The sequence below is a fragment of the Anneissia japonica genome, unplaced genomic scaffold, assembly GCF_011630105.1.
Source record: "Anneissia japonica isolate Jap-2015-1 unplaced genomic scaffold, ASM1163010v1 scaffold3279_len158616_cov144, whole genome shotgun sequence".
Classification (NCBI taxonomy): Eukaryota; Metazoa; Echinodermata; class Crinoidea; order Comatulida; family Comatulidae; genus Anneissia; species Anneissia japonica.
Window position 1 is genome coordinate 54,474 of NW_022714864.1, and position 5,889 is coordinate 60,362.

The following is a 5,889-nucleotide window of genomic DNA, read 5'->3' on the forward strand; positions in this document are numbered from 1 at the left end:
AGAGTTCCATCCACCAACCCTTCCAGGCTGTAATTGATATTCAGGTGGCTGGCATGAGAGCTCTGGAGATTGAGTCTAAAAGCACAAGTCTCATCACGCTAGACATGCAAGACTATTGGTATCTTTGCAAACATGCATGGGGTGGGTATTTGCAGTATATCATGACAATTATAGGCTGATCGACCAACCCAGAATTAAATGTCACTTACATTTTTAAATTACATCTATCTTAAATCCATTGTATTTTAATTAACAACTTTCTAGTTAACTTTCCCTTTTTTTCACATTTGCATTCTAACAATGTAATCTCTTCTTAAAATATAAAATTGGAGAAAGAGAGAGAGAGAGAGAGGAGGGGGGGGGGAGAGAAAGGAAATTATAAATAAATAAACAAAAAAGTTATTTGTTGGCCATCTAATAAACATTCTTTGTTTAAATTTCTTTATGTCTTTATTTTTCTACTGGAGGTGTGAAAATGCATTTAATATTTAATGTTAGAGTATTTTTTCCCTTCACTAACTATCTGCATTAATAAATGCAAGTACACAAACACATAAGAGCTTCCAACATACCTGCAACAGCCAACAGTTCAGCATCTTCAATGTAATCTGGGTCCAGGTCTGTCAGTGGTTCTTGTTTCTCTTTGTGCTTCTGGAAAGTAAATGTAAAAATATGACAACTTTATTCTAAAAGGGAAATAAACAGGAAGAGAGTCAATAAAAAAAATTAAAATTTTATTTGTAAATTAATTAAAATTTAAATTGTTATAATTTAGTTAATTGTTAAAATGTAAACTAAATAAATTGTTAAAATGTAAACTAAATAATTAAATAATAATTAATTAATAATAATAATAATTAATCAATTAAATAAGTAAATAATAATATTTAATATAAATTAATGTTAAATGTAATGTTGGTATTGTAGTAGTACATAGAGGGTAATTACCACGGATGCTGAGAAATAGTGTTGACTATCAATTACTGAAGGGTTGTTCTTATTGGCATTATTCATGTCTTACTTTCAAGCGGTTATCAAGATCATTTTTCACAGCAGGAAATTAGTAGACAAACTCCAGGATCTGCTTTTACCACTTCATGTGGGGACAACAAACATCATTCTTCAGTTCTCGTGTTCATCATGTAGCTTCATATGACGGGTAAGATTTGATTTCACAGTGAACAAATGATGCACTCATGATCCACATCCATCTAGATGTGTATAAGAGACAGACAAATGGGCGTTATAAACAGAACTTAAAATAGCCTACAGCTTTGTACTCATCAACATAATATATTCATCAGTTTGTTTTATAACATGATCATTAAATTCATACATTAAAGTGATGCTGCTTCAGACACCCAAGGACCAAGGGGGCTGTACACAACTAAAGACTTAAGCCTGGTTCTCACGTGAGCCCTAGTATCCGGATCGGGAGCTAACCGTTAGCGCTAACCGTTAGCACCTGCGTGAGAACGGATGACTGGTTAGCGCTAATCGTTAGCAGTATCCGGATACTGCTAACGGTTAGCAAGTGCTAACTGGTATGTCCGTAGACAAAATAGCACCAACAGTACAAGTCCTGTCTCTTATACACATCTTACGCGTTTACAATTTCCAGTTTCTTATTGGCCAGTGATTCGATGATCATATTTTTGGTATCCGGATCGGGATTTTCTCGTATGGACGCACGGCAGCTAACGGTTAGCAGGATCTGGATCATGCTAACCGTTAGCTGCCGTGTGAGAACATAGCCAGTATCTTTAGAAACCTCTCATTATTGTTCAGAAAACTTTTCCGAAGTCTACACATTTTGATCTAGTCAGTCAGCATAGACTTTGACCTACTCATTTAATTAATGGCATCATACTCAAACATTAAGGGCATACAGAAAAAAATTATTAGAATACTGTATCACTTTTTTTTTAAGTGATAAGGGCGGGCTTTTTTTATTTTCTCTTTTTAATCAGATCAATAGAATATTGCCTTTTTTTTTATCGATGAGAGTGAAACTGTTTTTATTTAGTAAGAATATTGTAAATATTGAATAAAAATTGGTTTAATTTAATTATTTCTTAAAGAAAATGTATTTACAGTGACCAAATTGCATTTTTTTTTTTATGCTGTTGAAATAAATGATGCGGTAAAATTTTTTTTTTAAATCCACATCAATATTTTCCAAATTTTTGAGGCGGGTAGAAATGATAATCTAAAATTTTTTTTCTGTGTCCTAATACAGAGATCTTATTATTTGATATACGTAGAAAAATATGTTGAATATAACACACTATTCAGTAAAGTTAACAAGCCTGTAGCCTGGATTTTGAAAGATGGTTCTTAATTTACTGAAAAGGGCATGTCTCGAGCATACAGAGCACCATGGGATGGGCTGCCTAGACTTAAGTAAGACTGAGGGGAGTAGCCCCTTGTTGTGGGGTACTAGGTGAAGAAGCTCCAGCATTCTTGATATTTACAGACCATGTTTTATTTTATAGGCCTTAAATAATTAACTTTAAAAAAAAATTATAATGGAGGTACCGTACAAGGAAAGACTACTGTGAATCTGGAAACCATATGCTAGGCCCTGCTGGTCCATCTATAATTTTACAACTGCAAAAGTATGACACAAACTAGGCCTAGGGAATTATTCTACATAAATGTATAGATGTGTATAAGAGACAGGTAGTATAGTAGTAGTAATATTATAGGCCCTCCAATGTGAGCCTGATAAGGGAAGCATTGAAAAATAAAGGCATTGGAAACCGGAATATATGGCTAGCCTAGGCCCAATTAATTAGCAAAAGAATCTACCCTACTACTTGGTCTAGCCTACTTAGGTAAGTAGGTAGGTAGCCTAGCTAGGCCCTAGGCCTAGTAGTAGTACCAAGTAGTACTGTATGTATAGTAGTAATAAAATAGGCATTTTAGCCTTAGGCCGAGAGCCTAGGCCCCCTGTTAGGCCTTCCCTGACTTTCTTACTTACCAGTGATCTTTACAGCATAGCATTCCCGAGTGTGATGCAGCGGAGTGACATCCTCCTAAATGTTTACTTTTGACGAAAGTTTTGACTGGTTAATAGGGAAAACTTTATCGGAATTGGTAGACCAATTCATCTTCGCGAGTGGGGTGCAGGTCAATCTACTCCACTTTCAGCAGAAAATTGTAAACTTAAGTGACATCATTGCCGTCTACTCAACAGGGCTCACTAATTGGTTTGTTGAGCAGCTCACGTCTCTATAACTCTGCTCAATTATTGGTCTAATGGACAGCGGCTCTGCTCAACAGGGCTCAATCATTGGTAGGTTGAGCAAAGTTATTGTACATGTCTGGGTTTTTCTCTCTACCGGGTGCTGTAGACTTAATTCATTTTTTTTTCTATAAATTGATTTTACCAATAGTAGCGCATCGATAGCTCTTATAATATTTTCCTAATGCAGGCGTCACTTTGAAGCCTGGACCCACCTCCTCTGAGGTCGCCAACTATCGACGTCGAAGCCTAAGGTCAATAAATTTGCTGTTGTAGTGAAGTCCTAACGTTCTTTTTTTTTATCTTGATTCAGTGAATCTTTACCTATAAATTTGATGAAAGATGAAACTTTGACGAATAATGTGTGTTTTCTGGTGATGGGAGATCGAATGCATAGCTATTAAAGTTCATGAATGGTGTGAAGCTTTGACGAGTAATTTGTGTTTTGTTTTGCGCTACTATTGGTAAAATCAATTTATAGAAAAAAAAATGAATTAAGTCTACAGCACCCGGTATTCCCAGAGAAAAACCCAGACATGTACAATAACTTTGCCGTTAATGCGTGTGTTGCTCATTGGTAATTAACATAATTAAAAGTTCACCCGTTAATTTTTCACATCATCACCATAATTCTCATCGAACATCTCTTTACTTAAAATGTGTATAAATTATATACTGGCACTGCATTATGGCCAAGGGCCAACTAGCTTGCAATTTCTAATTTTAAATTCCAAACATGGAATCATAACGATGACATAACAATTCAAAAAATAAATAAAACAGTGAGTCAATTTCCAGTTAAATTGAAATTATTCTACATAAATGTATTTTAATGAAATTTAAGTTTACTGCAGTTACTTCTATATTGTTGTTTCTGATGCTGTAAGCATTTTAAACTAAGTACAGAGACCACTGTAATTTACGGTGAAGCCTTTCCTGATAAGCTGCTTTTGCTACTATTTTAGTATCGGTCCACAACCTTTGGATTTGATGAAGTGTACGATGACTTTGATCATTTTAAGAGGGTTGTTGATGAAAAACTATTGTATAGAACAAAGAACAATGGAAACTAAAATCCGTGGATGAACTTTCAGCAAAATCTATCCCCATTTTGCAATTTGTACGAATATGATGCTGGGGCATTTTGTGTATTATTTACCTAATATTAAATTCTGTGCTTCACATGCACTCCCAATGGATGCATTAAGCTTTTATGAGATATACCTCAAGGTAGATAGTTAAATAGATGTTTTGGAATAGAGAGGAACTTGTTCCTTCATTTTAAATGTTCATATTATCAGGGAACATTCTATGGTTTTCTCTTCTATAGAATAGTAATATGATGTTGGGTATTTTATGCTCATTCCTTATTTCAGTATTATTTTAGCATGGACTTTAGCAATATCAACTTGAGTGCTTTAAATGCACACCCTGTGCATATTTTGTATTTTTATGAGATTTTATGAATAGTCTATTTTTTGAATAGTTACATTGATGTTTTCAGGACTTTTTCCTCAAATATAAGTTTAACATTATCAGGGAACATTTCATGCCAGCTGTTTTGCTTTCACCATTACCTTGATTTGATTTCATACTTATATTTCTATTTCATTTTGAATAGAAAATATGATGCTGGGCATTATATGTTCAAAAAATTCAATATCACCGTTAGTGCTTTAATTGCACACCCTGTGGAGTTTTTATATTTTTATGAGAGATAATCAATGTATAGTTACTTACATTGATGTTTTGGTCGGAGAGGGATTAGTTCCCTTCATTTTAATGTTTACATTATCAGGGAACATTAATCTTGTTCACATACTTTTATATCTCGTCATTTAAAATAGAAAATATATTGGGTATTTTTTGCTCATTCTTTAACTTAGTGTATGCTGCTTTTAAAGCAACATCAATAAGTAGAATTATATTGATTTTTGGGACAGAGAGGGATTTTCCCTCCATATTATCAGGAAACACAGGCCAGCTGAATTTGCTTTTATTTTATAACATAAATATAAATTTGTTCATTGGAGCCTTTATATAGTTAATTACTATTTCCTATTAACATTATTTATTTGTTTATGTACATTATTTTAATGTATCTATAAAGTTAATAATTCACAAATGCTTCGTTTTTATATTTGATTTTATATCTAATTTTATTTTCTCTTCATATTTTGTTGGGTACTTGTTTATTTATTCATCCATATATTTATTTTCTATTCATCATGCTTAATATTTCGTATTGTTATTTATTTATTTCATATCTAATTATTTTTTCTAAACAACCTTTTCATTGTATTAGATGTTTCGGACAGAACAACTCTCTGGATATACAAATATTATAGGCCTATACTGTATACAATTTGATGTTTTTCATAACGTTGTATTAAAACACACAAATTAAATTAATATTTTTGTATGTGTCTTCTATCCATTTCTTATGAATTTTTTTGTAAGAGAAATATATACAAGGACAGGGCATTGTAAATAATTTTTGCATAAGCTATGCAAAATAGTTGTTCGTTTGGATGTGCAGTGTATGTTGGTGCATGGTTGGTGTGTGTGTGTGTGTGAGTGGCTGGTGAGAATGTTTATCCGTCACAAATTATCAATCAACAAGCAGAATAGCCTCTTTGGAA